Raw genomic sequence first — 19,663 nt, 5'->3', positions numbered from 1 at the left:
GCAACAGACTAACCCAGTGAGGTATGAATCAGGTTAAAAGAAACAATTTAAATCCAAAGTAAATGCCTCTGAAACACATCGCACTATATGAACTGGTACACTATGACCCACGTAGTCCATACTCCCCTAAACTTCAATACAAACAAACAAGCAGAATTTGAATTTGTGGAGTACAATGTGTACAGAAAGGTCAAAATGTGTTTGTTTCGTGTCAGTCTCCAGGGTTCTCCCCATCAGCTGCTGTGAGGCATATGCCAATGCCGGCAGTGTGATATTGTTCTGTTGAGTGTTGTTTGCCGGCTCCTGGCGTCTTTGCAGGCACGTGGCATAGCACGAGTTTGTTCACTGCCCCCTTCATCAATCCTTTGCCACGTGGAGGCACACCAGGGTCCAAATTGCACTGGTGGTATGGTTCCTCTTCAGAGAGGAACCATACCATCAGTGCATACCATCAGGTAATACAGGGGGAGATTCCTCTCCAGAGAGGAACCTCCCCCTGTATTACCCCAATAAAGTGAAATTGAAAGGAAGATTGTATGTCAGTGGCAGAAGTCAGGTTTCTGGGGGGGGGGATTAAGTTTTAGACAGCAGGAGATGCAATAAGAGAGGCTACCTTTAAGAAAAGTGGTTAGCACGGTGGAACCGTTTGGTACGATCAGGATTGTTTGGCGTGGCATCTTGCTTTGGTCTTTGTCATTGTTGGTAAGTGTGCATCTGGATTTTTTTTTTTTTTAATGTAAACCCCAAACACGAGAGATATTAGAACCTATAGTACTAGTACCGTTCTTGGGTTGGAGGTTGAGAAGACAAAAGAAGATATTTATTGACATTGGACTTGAATTTCTGTAGACTGTAATTTTCAGGAAATACATATGAAGGAAGGTTGTTCCAGAAAACGGCAGTTGAATGAATAAACGAGGAAGATGTAAAAGTTGGTTCTGTGAGTTTGAAGTTGGACAGTAAATGGATGTTGGCTGGTGGCGGCATGTGTTCGGACTGTTTTGAAAGAGAGAGCTGGAATTATAGAAGCCAATTCAGAAAAACAGTGCCTATGGAAATATCTGTAGAAGGGGCATGCAGCAGAAACACTACGTCTATGAGTCAGCAAGTGGAGAGACTCAGTTCGAGATGAATCATTAATTAACCTCTGCCCTCTTCTGAACAGAATTAAGAAGCCTGAGAGAGGTTTTGGGGGCACCACTCGAGATGTGGGAACAATATTCTACAGTAGGGCAGATTTGTAAAGAGTGAACAGCTGTTTGGAAGAAAAGTAACGCCGAGAGTGAAAGAGAAAACCAAGTTTTTTAGATGCAAATGAAGCAATATTTGTAATGTGCTTGTGCCAAGAGAGATTAGATGTCAGGGTAATCCCCAAAAGAGATATATCATTTTGCCTAGAAATTGGAGTGTCGCAGAAGAATCCTTTTTACGAGATATAAGACAAGACTGAGTTTTAGAAGGATTGAAATGAACTAAGTTGTCTTTGCCCCACTGGAGAATTACCTGGAGATTGGCATTTAAGAAATTGGTAGCAGATTTTCAAGAAGTTGAAGCTGATTGAGCAGGACAAGGTTTCTCAAAATGGAAAGTGGAATGCAATGTGCAATCATCGGCAAAACTATGGATAGGATTTCCAGTCAATGGAAGAAGGTCATTAATATACAAGAGGAAAAGAGTTGGGGAAAGAACTGAACCTTGGGGGAAACACTGGCATTAATGGAGAAGTTAGAAGACAGAGAGCCATCTACCATCACCCTCATTGAGCGATCAGAGAGCAAACTGGATAACCAATTACAAAAAACAGTTGGCAAACCATAAGAAGGAAGCTTGTTTAGAAGACCTTTATGCCAAACACAATCAAAAGCCTTTGAGATGTCAAGAGGAACTGTTTGTATTTCACTGAACTTTTCCATTGAATTTGTCCATAAATGAGTAACATAAGCCAGAATATCATCAGTGGATCGGCACTGTGGAATCCATACAGGCGATCGTTGATCATTTGGAAGGTTTCTAGGTAGTTTAAGTGTTGGCGGTTAATTGATTTCTCCATTACTTTAGAAAGAGTAGAAGTAATTGGAATGGGACGATAATTGGATGGGAGGGATTTGTCACCCTTTTTTAGGAACAGGCTGGATATGAGCAAATTTCCAAGCAGAAGGAAAAACACCTTTGCAATAAGAAAGTGAAAAAAGGCAGCAAAGAACAGGAGTAAGTTCAAGAGCACAGGTTTTGAGAACAAGTGGAGAAATACCATCGGGACCTGGAACTTTCTGAGCATCAAGATTCGTCAAAATCCTTCTAACATCCTTTTGACGGAAGACCGCAGGAGGCATTGAATAGAGCGTGTTGGGAATGGTGGGAGGTGCTTTACCAAGATCATTAATACATGAGTTGGAAGAAAAATGGGATGCTAGCAGGTCAGCTTTATCCTTGGCTGAAGTGACAACAGAACCATCTGGTTTTGACAGAGGTAGGAGCAGAGATGGGCGAAAGTTGTGGCCAATAGCTTTGGCAAGAGACCAGAATGCTCAGCTACCATTAGGGCAAGAAGCAAGTTTTCTACTTTAAGCCAATTACGATATGCAACGTTCTTCTCCTGAACAGCCTTAGCACATTTATTGGAAAACCAAGGTTTAGATAAAGGACGAGATTTTAAAGTGGAGTGTGGGATAAAGGATTCCATTCCTGCAAGAATAATTTCACTGACTGAATCTGAACAAACAGTGACATCAGAAGTTTTGAAACAGTAATCCGACCAAGGAAAAGAAGAAAAGAAATCTCACATCCCATTTTGCATTCTTGTAATGTCAAACAATACAAGGTTGGGAATAGCCATGAGTTAAAGGCTCCATTGGAGAAGAAACAGTCACCAAGTTATGATCTGAGGTGCCTAAAGGACCTCTCACTTTGACCGTGTACTTAGAAGGGTTGTTTGTGAGAAAAAGATCAAGTGTGTTGGCTGTTTGGTTAGGATTGTCTGGTATTCTTGTAAGTAAATGAACAATCTGTGCAAGGTCATTAGTAATTGCAAAAGCCTCAGCATCTTGACCAGCTGGGTCAATGTGACTAGAAAACAGAAGCCAGCTGGAGTTGTGAACATTAAAATCACAGGAAAATTACCTCAATGTTAGGAAAGTTGGACTGGAGAAAATCAAGTTGCAAGAGAGGAAGTCAAAGAGCTCCAAGTGATTAGTGGAGTTGGGAGAACGGTAGAGACAAACGATGAATTTGACACAATGAGGTAAAGAAATTTTAAGCCAGAAAAGATCGAAAAGAGGAGATTCCAAATTACCAAGTCTCTGACAGGGAATATCGAAACGGACATATGCACAAGTACCACCTTTGAGGCAAAAGGAATCATACAGCGAATAACTTTGGCAACTGAGATGAGTAGTAGTTGAATCAACCGATAACTGAGATTCTGTCAGAAAAAGTACCTGGGGTTTGGCAGACTGCAAGCGGAAATGGATATCGTTGAAATTAGAATTGAGACTATGTATATTTGTGAAATGATCTAGGAAGTGTTTGGGAGGTTAAGATCTTTTGCAGATAAGCTTACTTTATTAGTTTGACAATTCATAATGTATTCAATAAGAAAAAAAAGTGGGGGCCACGCTATATAATGTATTGAAATTTTTGGATATGACATACACATGGTAAGAATATACCCAGATCCTTGACATAACGTGGCCTGGAAAGTGCTCCCCCCCCCCACATGCACTCTACTCGGACTCCCTCCAGTCACTATCTGGCAGAGTAGCGGTAGCAAGATTTATACACTAGCTGATCTGGAAGCCTCCTAGGGGGTTACCAATAGGTTCGGGCCTGTGTACTAACTAGCGGCTGGCCTGCGAACACCGTTTTAGAGCTGCAGCCTCGAAATGTAAGGAAGATTGGATCTCGCCACAATGTTCATCATAACCTCAAAAATCATCAGTCATACTGCATGATGGAAGAGATGGGGAAGGTTTGACCGGAACTTAGCTCTGGTGATTAAACATGGGTTCCGCCACTTCAAGCCTCCAATAAGCAAAGTGGTCGTATTGCACCAGTTGATGAGAGTTGTCTACCACCTAGTACTGCCTGGTAACACAGAGGGGCGACATTCTTCCATGTAGTGTGGGTGCCACACCTCGGCTCCTGATTCACACTTGGGTGGTCACCCACCGCGTGCTTGTGCATGGAGGTTATACCCAGGATTACTAACAGTCCCACCATCGTGAAGGTGCAAGCAGAAGATTTGGCTGTCACAGGCCATACGGACTTCGATGAAATTGGGTCCACTTGACTTGAGTGTCACCCGAATATCAGTTCCATCAGCATTTCAGACGCCCAGGTAGCAAGTACAGCTTGTCTGGCATATCTGAGAGAATGTCTATGAAAACCTCAAAGACCATGTTTACAGTAGTAAGGATTCTTTGCCTGCGTTTAAAGAGGCCGTCTGCAAAGTTGGCAAACGAGGTGGATCTTTGAGTAGTCCAGATGAGATTATACGCAGTCTCCATCTTGATGGCCTAATCATTGACTTTGATTGTAGATGGTCTGTTTAGAGTTCTTCTAAGTAGCACTTGTTTCATTATGGGAATAGAAATGTTTAGCTTGTGAACAGAGCACCAGCCAGAAAGGTGGTCCAAGATGTCTTTTGCAAGGTCCTCTGATTTCCCCCTCTTGATCTGCCATGAAGATGGAAGGCCAGATCGTTCACTTTGGCCACTTTGATGACCTTTTCCTGCTCCACCTTCAGTCTGTATGAGGTAGGTGATTGCTCTCATTTATCTGACTTCTTTAACAGGATTTTAAGGTTCGCATTTTTGCAGGTTTTCGGGGTATCATTCAGAAATCTATAGAAAGGACAGACAGGTTAGGATGGGGGGGGGAGTTATGCTGTTAGGCAGGAAACACATAAAATCTAAGACAGTGCAACATTGAATCAGTTTGGTGTGACATTAGCACTGGGAAAGCAAAAATGAGAGTAGGAGTGTGATAGGCCTGACGATACTGATGGTTACAACAAAACAATTTTACAGAGAAATAGTGGGCCAGTAAATCAGGATGTCTTATAATGGGGGATTTTAACTTTCCAGGTATCGACGGGAACTTGTGGGTTCGATGCATGCACGCTAGCAAGACTTTTGTGAATTTATTGAATGACTGTTTTCTAGAGCAGCATGTTAGAGAGGCAACAAGATGGAATGATACTCTTGGTCTTATCGGCAGTGATTATTCATGCATTAAGAATATGCAGATAAAGTAACCATTAGGTGGTAGTGATGTGTGATTTAGTTTAAAGATATAACTTCCATCAGGGATAAAGGGAAGGGATTTTGCTTTCATAAAGGTGATTCGCGTGGTCACAGACAATTTTTAAATTCTATATGGTGGAGCCAACTGATGATGTTACCAACAGCAAATTCTGAATGGGAAACATTCAAACAAATTAATCTTGGAAGCTACTAGGCTATTCATACCAACTAAGAAATATTGTTCAAAGTTTAGGCCTAAAATGGATGTCAGGTGAACTAATGAGACTCGTGGCAGAGAAGAAAATTGCATGGGATGCATATAAATTATAAGGTGACACAGAAGCCTATGGCATATATAAGCTAGTGTAATGGAGTCACAAAGAGGGTTAGGCAAGCAAAGGCAGATTACCTAAAATCTTTGGCCAAGGAAACAAAGAAAAACAAAGACTTCTTTACTTATGTAACCTCTAGAAGGAAGGGGATGAATCAGATTGGTCTGCCATCGATGGTTCGACTGTTGATGATCCTGCTCAGGTAGCTAACAAACTGAATGAGTATTTTGCCTCTACATTCACACATGAGGAATTTTGCAGTGAAGTGGAGACCAGAAGTTTATCACATTCTACCAGGGAGCTAAATGATTTTGTAATAACTGAGAGGAAAGTGGAGGAGAAGTTGTTGAAGTTAAACATAAGAAAGGCACTTGGGGTGGATGGGATCTGTCCAGTTATATTAAGGGAGGCAGAAAAGGAAGTAAGAAAATACTTATCCATAATTATGAGAGTATCCTTGGATTCAATGGTAGCTCCCATGGATTGGAGCTGTGCAAATGTATCCTCAATTTTACAAAGAGTGATCAAAAGGTGACATGAGTAATTACAGACCTGTTAATTTAACTTCTGTCCTGGAGAAAGTAATGGAGTCACTGGTTAAAGAAGCAATGCAGGATCATCTAGACAAGACACAGCTTATAGTTCAGACATAGCTTGGGTTTGTTAAGGGGAAATCTTGTGTGACCAGTTTGATTGGATACTATGATGTGGTTACAAAACAACTGGATGCAAAAAATAATTTTGATATTATATACTTGGATTTCAGGAAAGCTTTTGATAATGTTCCACATAAAATACTGCTCTACAATTTGGAGCAGTATGGCAATAAGGGCAAGTTGTTGCTGTGGATAAAGTGATAGTTGAGTGGCAGAAGACAGAATGGTACAGAGAAGGGCAACGAGATTGGTGAGTGGAATAAAGGGGTGCTCTTAACAAGGAAGGTTTAAGTTTTGCAGTGGACTAATGTTATTAGTGGAGTCTCCCAGGATCCAACTTTGAGCCCATTGTTTTCTATATTTATCAATGATATTGATGAAGTTTTCCAAATGATACAGAGGTTGGCGGGGTTGTTAATGACAGTATGCTGCTGCAACAGGATCTAGAAAGGTTGGGCAGATGGGCTGGAAATGGCAACTGAAATATAACATTGACAAAACAGAGTACTGAATATGGGTATCAGTAACTCCAGACTAATGTACGAACTGTGCAGTACTACACTCATGGTTATGGAGAATGAAAAAGACCTGGGGGTAATTGTGCAGTCAAATATGAAATTTTCAGAGCAGTGCAGACAGGCTACCAAATCAGCTTATAGGATCTTGTCAATAATATACCAGAACTTTGTTAGCAGGGAAAAGGTGGTGATCATCCCTTTGTTTGTTTGTTTGTTATTTGGTTTTTAGGAGCATTAGCAACTAAGGCCATATTGCTCCGTGAATATGCGGTGGTCATTCCTGACCTTTCCGCATCCTCCGTATTTGGTGGTGACGGGCTCGAACCCCAGTCTAATCAAGAAGCGTGTGTTATGCACTGCTGTTCCTTCCCACCTGGCTACGGAGGCGCCATCCCTTTGTATAATGCAGCACCTTCAGTACTGCATACATGTCTAGAGGCCTGATTTTAGGAAGGATGTAAAGCTGCAGGAACAAGTACAGAGAAGGGCGACGAGATTGGTAAGTGGGAATAAAGGGGTACTCTTAACAATTAAGGCTTTAGTTTTGCAATGGACTAATGTTATTAGCGGAGTGGCGCCTCCGTAGCCAGGTGGGAAGGAGCAGCAGTGCGTAGCACACGCTTCTTGATTAGACCGGGGTTCGAGCCCATCACCACCAAATACGGAGGATGCAGAAAGGTCAGGGAATGATCACCGCATATCTTGGAGCAATATGGCCTTAGTTGCTAATGCTCCAAAAAACCAAATAACAAATAACAAATTAGTGTCTCCCTGGGTTCAATGCTGAGCCCATTGTTTTCTATATTTATCAATGATATTGATGAGGGTTTGCAGATGATAGAGTTTGGCAGGGCTGTTAATGACAGTAATGACAGTATGCTGGTGCACAGGATCTAGAGGTTGGGCAGATGGGCTGGAAATGGCAACTGAAGTATAACATTGACAAATGCAGAGTACTGCATATGGGTACCAGTAACCCCAGAGTAACATACCAACTGTGCAGTATTGCACTCATTGTAGTGGAGAATGAAAAAGACCTGGGGGTAATTGTGCAGTCAAATATGAAATTTTTAGAGCAGTGCAGACATGCTGCCAGATCAGCTTATAGGGTCTTGTCAATGATATACCTGAACTTTGTTAGCAGGGATAAGGTGGTGATTAGGGCTTGCATAAAACCGAGAAATTTCAAAACCGAGTTTAACCAAAGTTTACTCTTAAAACCGGTTTTAAAACCGATTTTCTCAGACTTAGGGAAAATAATTAAAAGCTTATAACAGAGGTATTTATTTTATCTTGGGTAGATTGTACAAATCGTAATCAAATCTTTTAAACAAAATCTATCACCTCTTATAGTAAAAAAAATAAAAAAATTAAAATGCTCCAAAAAAGTAACTAGCTTGAGATTATACAGAATTACAAATTGTATTCAAATCCTTTGAATGAAAACTATCTTCTCGTATAGTAAACAAAAAAATAATAAGCCCTATAATAATAATAATAAATAAATAAAAATGTGAAAAAAAAAAAAACAGCTTGGGGAAATTACTTTACTATTTATTGCTCAACTTTTTTCTGAAAATGATCCTTTAAAAAACACAGTATATTAAGCATTTTGCCTGATAGACTTGACCTTATTTTTGTGTTAAAGAGACCAGTGATCGAAAACACTCTCTCAGATTGGACACTTGTTGGTTTAATGGTCAGCAGTGCTCTATAAACTTTCTCCAGCTTTTCACTTCTACTGCTAGTTGCCTCCAAAATTTTAAATTCTTTGCTGATTTCCAATTCACTCGGATATTTTGAAGGCTCTTCAGTTAATCTCTTTATTACACTATCATACTCTCGCATGAGTGTATCTCCAACATCGGAACTAGACGAGTCTTTGTTTTCTTCTAAAAGAAGAGTTCGTTTATTTTCAGTTTCTTCATTCAACACTAAGACTCCTTCGGAATGTTTTGCAAATAATCTCTGATAAATCTCTTCAGCATGCTTTTTCAAAACTTGCTTACTTGGAAAATCAAAAGTTCTTGAACCTGAATCTTCTTTCCTAAACTTTTTGGGGTTGTGTAGATAGCTCAGCAAAGCCACAGTTTGGCAATTTTGTCTTGCATTGTAACGCTGCAAAAGGCTTTGGTGAAACTTTAAAGCAAATGGGGTTTCTGCTGTATCAAGCTTAGCAAGCAGAAATTCTATTGAAGACTCTGCTTTAAGTAAGTCTGTATCTTCTGAGGTTATAGCCTTCAGAATCATTTCAACTGGTCGCAAAGTTTCACATAGCAATTCAAGGTTTTCCAGGCATCGTCAGACACAGCTTAAGTTTATATTCTTTCCCATTAAATTTTGCTTTAACAAAATTTTGTAATATGTCATTTTTGGTAGGCGATTTTCGAAAAAGCTTGCAAATTTTTCTGACTTTGTTAATAGTTTGTGCAATATTGGCCATTGGATTGAAGAAATAAATGAGCTCATCGGTAAAGTCGGTTTGATAAAGCATGCCTTGCTGTCTTTCTTCAACTTCTTCATCATCACTACTTTCTTCATTATTTTCATTGTCTTTGGGAGACTCAGAGACTGTGGCACCATAATTGATTGCTTTTTCATAAAGTACATCTATAACTGACAGATGTATACAATGGACTATACATTGTTGATGATTAGGCGTAATTTGCTTGCCAAACTTAATCATCATTGCTGCTCCATTGGTGGTGCAGGCAAAAATATCCTCATCCAAGTTCAAACCAAATTCCTTCAAGTGTCCATTCACAATTTGCTCAGTTCTTCTGCTATCAAGTGAACCATTAATCTCAATAAGACCTAATGACCAATGATTGTGGCAGGTGCTGAGTGCTGGCCGGACGGTCGCGACGCTAAGTGTATAGACGTACGACTATAGCCAATGAAGTACCGTGGCACCCAAAACCAATGAATTTTTGAAATGCTGAATGAGTTCTTCTTTCTTAGTTTTTTTAATAATTCAGAACCATATTTTTAATTCCATTCACTGAGGCTGGTGGTAATTTATTGTATTTATTTCTCTGAAGGTGAAGGCTTGATTGTATAAACTCACTCTTGGCAATTGAATTAAAAGAAAATCCATCTAAAGCAGCTAATTTTGAAATCTCTTCTTCCATAGATTTTTTAACGATAAAGTTTTCTAATGTTCTTACCATTTTTACGGGAGGTTCACTGTTATCTTGTTTAATGTCAATCTGATGCATTTTCTTTAAATGCAACATCAAAGATGATGTAGATCCCCCAGACGACTTCATTATCTTCTGACATTTCGAACATTGTGCTTCATCTTGCTTTTTCGAGCAAAATAATTCCATACATTTGATTTCATCTTAGACATATTAAGAGTAATAAATATTAATTAGTAGGAATTTATATCACCGACAATTTTAAATAAAAATATTGAAGATAACAAAGGCACAATACTATGCATCACTCCCGCAAGCACTGAATGAAGAGTCTAAACGAGGCAAGTTTCAAAATTTTCACGAAAGAAATTTTTTATTTACTCGCAATTTTTTTTTCCCTAATTAAATTTTTGTATTTTCAAAATTACATAAAAGCTAAATTTGGTAAAGCTGCTTTTTTGGAGCATTTGATCGCAAATTTAATAGGAATAAAGAAGCAAAAAACTTTCTACGATTGAAATTTGATGCAATATTCAGCGAATCTGTTTCTAGTGGGTAACCATCAATAAGGCGCGTTCCATAACTTGCCTGGCAAACAAGATAGATGGAACGGAGAAATGTTGAGCATTTTCTTTTACGCTATTGCTCCGATCACTCAGTCGTAAATGAGTACACCTGCATCGTGCCATGATACAGGTGGGAAGATAAAAGGTACCCTCCTAGATTTAGGCCACTTTGCCCATGAGATTCGTACCTAAACATAAAATAAAATAAAAAAACATGTTTAAAACATAAAGCAGTTGAATGATCCAGACAAATGAACAAACAAAAGAAAATGTGCGTAACAAAAAACTATATTCGAGGGCTAACTAAGAAAATATTCGAATCCGGTTTTAGAAGCTCGGTTTCGGTTTTAACAACTCAATATGAAAACCGGTTTAACCGGTTTTATAAAACCGGTTTGCAATCCCTAGTGGTGAGCATCCCTTTGTATAAGCCAGTGGTCTGGCTGCACCTTCAGTACTGCATACATGTTTAGAGGCCTGATTTTAGGAAGGATGTAAAGCTGCTAGAACAAGTACAGAGAAGGGTGATGAGATTGGTAAGGGGAATAAAGGGGTGCGCTTAACAAGGAATGTTTAAGTTTTGCAAATTGCAGCAGCTGGAGACTAGGCACCTGCAAGGTAGTCTGATCTGATTGAGGTGTATAAGGCTTTGAATGTTTTGAGTAACCTCAATGCTGGTGCGATTCAGATTATTCATTGAGGGGTCATAAATTCAAATTGAGAGAAGACAGTTGCAGAATAGATGTGCAGAAATTTGTCTTTAGCCAGCCCTGGTTGAATGCTGGAACAAACTTCCATCTGTTGTTGTGGAAGCTGATAGTTCAAATAAATTCAAGGAAGAACTGAACAAACTTTTAGAGCGAATGGATAGGTGAAATGGGAAGGGTTTTTTTTTTTTTTTTTTTTGGCTGATGTTGTATAAGCTTGCTTTCTTGCATGCAAGAAAGCAAGCTAATGCTAATTCTAGATGTGTAATGGACAGGCATGTGAATCAAAGACGAATTGGGTAATTTACATATTGTGTAACATTTTAGCTGAATATGATATTTCTTAAATTAACTGAATTTTTCTTTTTTCTGTGATTAATAGAAGTGAAAAATTAAATAATCAATTATCTTGCTATTGGTTAAATTACTAATTGCTCTACTAATACAGTCCATTCCGGTTATTTGGGACAAATCGGGACTAGTGCATTTTGGCCTGATTAAGCGGCTACCCCAATTATCAGAAATTTCACATAAATAGTTAAAAATACAATGTACCTCCCCCCCTTCTTCTTTTTACAATTAGTTCACTGTACAATCCAATTCAATTATTACTTTATTATTAATATTATTTTTTTTTTTATCTTTTTTATTTTTATTATTTTTTTATTATTTATTTATTTATTTTTATTTTTTAGGCCCTTGCCACCGAAATCTTAGGAAATTAGGTGGCAGGGCCTGCCAGAGTACTTACTTCTAATGCGATCCCTCTATGCCTGACCTGCCTCCTTGGGGATAAGTGTGGGCAACGGGGGGTCTCACTAGGGGCCCAACGGCTAAAAGGTCAGAGGAATGACACTACACAACATAAACATGTACCTTACACTTTTTAAAATCTCTGGCCTTCACAGTGTTCTGTGTTTCACAAACAGAGTACACAACACGGAGATGTGGGAAACCCCTGGGGCTGTTAGACAATGAACACTTAACACTTTGTACAATCAAATCACGTTACGACGAACTCAACATAGTACCGTTCACTATACGATGTACAGTAAGCGCCGGCCATAGTGATCACGTTTGTGAATTGAATTTTAATTCTATTAAACAGCGACTCTAATTAGTGAAAATAGGAGGAATATTTTTCACAGGCTATAAAAGCAAAGATATATTAAGCACAAATTTACCCTTTATTACCTTACCAATTAAAAAATTAAATGATACGGGGAAAGTTGGAAGAATATACGTGATAATCGGAATAATTAATACGTACTGTAATAAGTACATACGAAGTAGTTGACATTTCTGTTCACTGACATTTGTGGGTAGGGGTTAAAATTTAAAACAGTAAAAAGATAAGCAATCAATAACAAAGAACATGGCACACACAAATTGCAAGTAACACGATACGCTCAAGTGAGAACCGAGTAACGAGTTACAAAGCTTTAAAAATACGAATGAAGAGATCTGAAAATTTATTTTTTTATATGATTGAAGATTCCATAGAAGTGTAAACACATTTTACCATAATAACCCACAGAATTCCAGCTGTCAGAATATTTGCAAATTCAGTAAGATCGAGTTTACTATTCATTTATGATAGATTTCACTAACAGAAAAGCCCAATAAACAGGTGACTGCTAATTGTTTTATGGTCGTGACCTCCAGAATTTCGACCAAACCACGTGGTACCGTCGGAGACAATCGTGGGGTAATCTCCAGTGCTGCGGTCTTCTGCCCCGATTAAACGGCATGCTGTCCCAGTTATGCGAAGTAAACCCCGGCTATTTTCTCGATTGGTTTCTGTTTTTTAAGATTTTCCCCAAATAAACGGCTGCCCTGATTAACCGGTGGCCCAAAGAACCGGAATCCACTGTATTATATATAAAAGTAGTTATCACTACACTGAACTACCTCAACATTAATATTCATTCAGTGTTTTACAATACTTTGTAATTACAGCATGTGAAATGTAACATATTTCACAGTCTGTGTTTTTTCAGATCATGTTGCCTATTCATTCCTTCTATCAGCACACAGGAACAAATATAATATTCTGTATGATATGCATTGGGAAAAAAATAAAAATAATTGCCCAATTTGTTTTTCTTGTTTTAATGAAATTTGGGATAGCTTGGCTAATCTTTCTGAAAGATCTAAATAATCAATTTCATGAAAAATCTTTCCACTGAGAGGTGAGTTATAACATTCAGATGGATGGAAGAACATGCATGTTATTCCATCCATCCATGATTAAATGGGTGCTTATGCATATATATATATATATATAACTGTAATATTAAGTTTCAATAAAAAGAAATTAAAGTATACCAGTAGCGTGGCAAACCAGTAGAGCGAAGAATTTAACATGCAAAATTAAGGATAGAGTAATGTTGGAGAAACGTTATTAAATAATTTAGAAAATAGAGTCCAAATTAAAGGAAATTTTGCTCTACTGGTTTGCCACGCTACTGGTATACTTTCATTTCTTTTTATTGAAACTTAATATTACAGTTAAATACAAGCGGTTGTGGTTTTGCATTTTTGCATGTTGTGGTTTTTGCATTTTTGCTACCACTGATGTCTGCTCTACTATCCTTATTTTTTATTTTCACTTAATTTTGCTTTTTATTTCTGCGGTCTAATTTTCGATTCATTTGGATTTAATTAGAATTATATATATATATATATATATATCTGATAATTAAAATAAATATGATATTTAAATAAAATCATCGGCCAGTAGTACGGCAATAATGCAGAGCGAAATGAAACGCAAAATAATATAAAATAAACAAACAGGGAAGGGAAAGTAGAGATAATAGGACAAAAAGGTAGTCGATAATCCCCTGTATAATTTAGTCAATTAAGTCATTAAACCCAATTAATAAAAAAAAACGATATAAATTTAAATAATGCCAATTGTAAATAATTTAGCGGTACCGCCCTTGAAGGTACCAGTTCCAAAAGACGTGAAATATCACCAAAAAAGGGTTAAAGAAACTACCAAAAAACTAAAATATCAAAATAATAGACTGACCATCATGCCCCATATCGACAGAGGACCACGAGGCCAATAATGGTCATGGAATCGCTGCATTTCAATCGTCATACAAATCATCGCAAAGGCAGAAATATCGAAGAACCAAACCTCCCCTCCATTCTCCGATAGATCAACCAATGCAGAGGATTTGCATGGCGGATGCAAATGCAAATCCTCTGCATTGGTTGATCCGCCATGCAAATCCTCTGCATTGGTTGATCTATCGGAGAATGGAGGGGAGGTTTGGTTCTTCGATATTTCTGCCTTTGCGATGATTTGTATGACGATTGAAATGCAGCGATTCCATGACCATTATTGGCCTCGTGGTCCTCTGTCGATATGGGGCATGATGGTCAGTCTATTATTTTGATATTTTAGTTTTTTGGTAGTTTCTTTAACCCTTTTTTGGTGATATTTCACGTCTTTTGGAACTGGTACCTTCAAGGGCGGTACCGCTAAATTATTTACAATTGGCATTATTTAAATTTATATCGTTTTTTATTAATTGGGTTTAATGACTTAATTGACTAAATTATACAGGGGATTATCGACTACCTTTTTGTCCTATTATCTCTACTTTCCCTTCCCTGTTTGTTTATTTTATATTATTTTGCGTTTCATTTCGCTCTGCATTATTGCCGTACTACTGGCCGATGATTTTATTTAAATATCATATTTATTTTAATTATCAGATATAATTAGGCATCATGTGGAGGATGTGCATTTGCTGCCTCTAATGATAGCTACATAGCCATATTTATTTATTTTTATTACTTTTACCTAACTTTTACCTCACATAATATAATTATATATATATATATATATACACACATATACAGTTGAAGCTCTTTATAGCAACCCTCTTTTAACGTTACAAAACATCATAACGTCCTATGTGGTTGGTCCCGGCCAATTTCCGATTAACCTAATGAGAAGGGTATTAATGGAAATAGAAAGATGATATATGGGATGTTGAGGAATAAGAAAAGGAACAATGAAGAATCAGGGTTCCTAGTTGATACAGATGGAAAATTAGTCACAGATGAGAAGGAAATCAGGAAACAGTGGCAGGACTATTTTACAATCCTGTTTAATGCTAATGCCAATGGAAAGGAAGAGAGTGTAAGAAGAGAAGAATTTTCAGTGGAAAAAGAGAGCCCAAAAGTTGGTCTTGGTGAATTAAAAGAAGCAATGAAAAAGATGGTGCAGAAAATTACCTGGAGTCGATGAGTTACCAGTTGAAGTTGTTAGGACTGCTGGCAATATTGAATTAAAATGGCTGTGTGATATTATAGACTAGTTTGGAAAGAGAAAAGAATACCAGATGATTGGACACAAGGAATCATCATACCAATTTTTAAGAAAGGGTCCAGAAGAGAATGTAATCACTTTATTATACCACTGTACTAAAATTTTTGAGTGAATACTCGAGACAAGATTAAGGAATAAAATAGAAGAGATAATGAGGGAAAAACACTATGATGTAGAAAAGCAACGTCAATGATTGAACTGATATTTGCTTTAAGGGAATTGCCAGAAAGACATTGTGACTTTGCCTACAGCCTCTTTCTGGTATTTTTAGACCTTGAAACGTCATATGATAGTGTGCAAAGAGAAAAGGTGTGGGAAAATCTGGAGAAAATGGTAATAGACAGGGAGGAGGTTGTGATGATTAAAAATATGTATTCAAAGTGTGAAAATTGTGTGAGGACAAAGTTTGGAGTCTCAGATTGGTTTCTGCCGACCAGGCTATCCATGTGGGTAAAGTGCCTGCCTGGCAACCCAAAGGTCGCGGGTTCGAATCCCGCCTCGGGCTTGGATCAGAGTACTGCAAAAACCTTGGGGGGGTGTGCATTATGGCCACAAAAGCCGATGCGCCAACAACTAACTTAAAAAAAAAAAAAAAAAAAAATCAGATTGGTTTCTATTGTTAAATGGACTTCGACAGGATAGTGCATTGTCACCACTACTTTTTATTATTGTCATGGACAATATCCTTGTAGCGATGGATGATAAAAAAAGATGGAACAGTTGTATTTGCAGATGATGTTGTCCTCTGGGCAAACAAGGAGGAAGAACTTCAATAGAAATGAACTCATTGGGAAAGTATAGTCAGTGAGTATGGTCTAAAGATAAGTAGCCAAAAAAGCAAAGAGATGGTGATGAACAGCTCATTGGGAAAGTGTAGTCGGTGAGTATGGTCTAAAGATAAGTAGCCAAAAAAGCAAAGAGATGGTGATGAACAGCTCATTGGGAAAGTGTAGTCAGTGAGTATGGTCTAAAGATAAGTAGCCAAAAAAGCAAAGAGATGGTGATGAACAGCTCATTGGGAAAGTGTAGTCAGTGAGTATGGTCTAAAGATAAGTAGCCAAAAAAAGCACAGAGGTGGTGATGAACAGAGGGAGAGAAGTGAGTATAAAAGGGATAAAATTAGGAAATGAAACATTGGAAGTGGTGACAAAGAATGGCAGCTTAGTTATAGAAATACAAAGGAGAATAGCAGCTAATCAGAGTTTCTTCTGTAATGTTAACAGCCTGTTATTGGCTAGGAAGTTCCAATGAAGTGTAAAAAGCTGATAAATAGGGCATATTTTGTCCCTATTTTGACCTATGCTGCTGAGACATGGAGGATGAATAAATAAGATACCAGCAGAATCACACAGTGGAAATGAAAGTGTTAAGGACTATGCTAGCTTGACATTAGAATGAACTTGGGAATAGAAAGTTTGAGGGAGAAGATGACTGTATCACATTTGCGATGGTTTGAACAATACCAAGAAGAATGTTTCAGATGAAAATGGACAAGAAGAGGCTGAGAGGAAGACCCCAGAAAAGATGGAGAGATCAGATTAGGGAAGAATTTGTGGAAATGAAGGGAATTGCTTGGGAGAGAATTACAGAAGAAAAGATTTTGGAAGATAGAAAAAGATGAAGGACTTTGATTTACCTGACCCAACCTTAGGTTGGAACAGCGAGGAAGATACAGATGTCAAGCAAATTTTTTAACAATTTTATGCCTAACTCCAAAAAATTTTAGTTGGCTCCTAAATTTTAATCAGTTTGTCCAGTCTTACACACACACAAACTGGTAGTATTAACATTCAGCCATTGCCAGGCCTTTAAAACCTAACACTGTATATTTCCATTGGTAGCAAAGTGCACAGATAATCAACTACTGTTGAAAGATTACAGTGTTCTGAAAGAGTGGCAGGCTGTTTTTACCATTACCACAATTACAGCACACTGCTTTCTTCTGGAGGCGCCTCTGTAGCCAGGTGAGCAGGAGCAGTAGTGCATAGCACACGCTTCTTTATTAGACCGGGGTTAGAGCCCGTGACCACCAAATATGGAGGATGTAGAAAGGTCAGGGAATGACCACCGCATATATCTGGAGCAATATGGCCTTAGTTGCTAATGCTCCTAAAAACCAAATAACAACAACAGCTTTCTTTTGGAAACTTTATTATAGGCTTTTAATAAATAAATAAAAGCTTTTAATAAATTATAAACCTTTGCCATAGGATCCCAAACCAGCTGTTTATCTGTGCCACTCAAACTCATTTGGTGATTCCATTGATAATCGAATTCTGTGTTGTTTGTCTTTCATTTGTTGCTTCTAAACATGGCTGCTGTCAATTAAACAGTGCATTTTATAAATGTTTAAACTTATAAACTTAAGGCTTTTAGAGACTTTGAGCATACCTTTAACTTTTAATTAAGTTTAGAATATAATGACAAAAATGAAAAAAAAAACTGCTCATTTTTTCAGATCTTTCTAACTTAATCAGTGAAAGTACTGCATATTTACTTTAAGCAAATTCATTAAAAGTATTAACCTTCTGTTACTGTGTTTCCCATATGAGTGCAGTTGTTCCATAAATGGAACAAATGAGCTCATGTGGCATCTGTGAAACACTTATTTTAAGTTCAATATATGCATTTTAAGTATATAAGTAATATATACTTTAAAACAAATATTATAATCAATATTATTTTAACCTTTTTTTTTAATGAATTGAAAACAATGTTCAATTTATTATGATCTGCTAAATTCAATTACAAAATATATTGAATAAAAATGAAAGAAACCAATAATAATAAAGCTTTTACATGTTTTCAAAGTCATTCTTCCCCGGATTGAAACACACATACACACCATTGAGCATTTGTATTTTTGTCAGCTGTTTGCATTTAGCCGGTAAAAACTAAAGCTAATGCAGCAAGATTAGTCAGCTCTCGCTAGTGTCTTATAGTGCTACACAAGAATGGGAGTTCTTTATAAGAAAGATAGACATTTGCTTGCCTGGAGTCTGTTAAATGCCAAATGAAAAATTAATATCCTTATAATTCATAGTACAGTATATTGAAAATGAAAACAGAAATATTGGATAAGGAGCTAGAGAATATTGGTGGGTGGGCAAATGTATATGGAAGGATTTGATTTAATTTATAAATTTAAAAGCTTTAATGTATGCAGTGTATTACATTTCAGACATATTAGTAAATAGTAAATAATTTGTGATTTATAACAAAAAGAAAGCAAAACACAATGTCTTTCATGCATAAATTGGGAACATTTTGTACACCTGCCCTATAACCCAGTGGTTTTCATTATTTTTTTTTAATAACAGCACCCCTAAGTAATTTATTTTATTTTGCGGCACCCCTACTCAATTTCCTACCTGTTAGATCTGATTCTCTCTCTCTGCATATATATATATATTTATTTATAGTTATTACAATAATATAATTATAAAAATTACATTTCATAATACAAAATTATATGTATACAGTATATAATAATTTTATTCTTTATATAGAGGTACTAAGTAAACATCAATTATAGATCACCACAAAATTAAAAAGATACTGTACACCTTTTTATAATGAAATAAACATATAAATTTAAAAAAATAATAAATTTGGTAACTTAATACCCAAATTACGTGGCACCTCTGGAATGTTGTTGCGGCACCCCGGTTGAAAACCACTGCTATAACCCTTTCTCCCCCCCCCTCCCCCCAGTCAGCATATGATATGTGGAGGATAGCCTGTGTAATATGTACGGGGGGGGGGGGGGAGCTTCCAGATTTCTTTTGGTCCAATTTTAATGAAATTTGGGAAAGCCTGACAAATTATTCTAAAAGAGCCAAATATGAAATTCCATGAAAATCCATCCATTGAGAGTGAAGTTATTACATGCAGTCAGTGGACAAAGAAATAATAGATTTCTATTGGTTGAATTTTAATGAAATTAAAAATGGACCAATTTCATGAAAATCCATCTACTAGGAGTAGAGTTATTATGTGTGGGCAGATGGAACAAAAAATAATAAATGCTGGATTTCTATTAATCTAATTTTAATGAAATCTGGGCTGGCTCAAGAAATCTTTCTGAAAGAACCCAATATGAAAATTTATAAAAATCTATCTATTAGGGATCAGATTTTTACATGTGAAT

The 19,663-nt window shown here is 37.3% G+C and overlaps 1 protein-coding gene across 1 annotated transcript in view; it reads left to right on the top strand.

Annotated features, from left to right (window-relative positions):
- Window positions 1–19,663, top strand: part of LOC150078474 (dnaJ homolog subfamily B member 4-like) — an 82,086-nt gene that overhangs the window by 38,661 nt on the left and 23,762 nt on the right. The gene's annotated exons all lie outside the window — the stretch shown is intronic.

The sequence above is a fragment of the Mastigoproctus giganteus genome, chromosome 11, assembly GCF_048544385.1.
Source record: "Mastigoproctus giganteus isolate SK-2022 chromosome 11, ASM4854438v1, whole genome shotgun sequence".
Taxonomy (NCBI): Eukaryota; Metazoa; Arthropoda; class Arachnida; order Uropygi; family Thelyphonidae; genus Mastigoproctus; species Mastigoproctus giganteus.
Note: the sequence above shows the minus strand (reverse complement) of the source record. Positions and strands in the feature narration are given on the sequence as shown.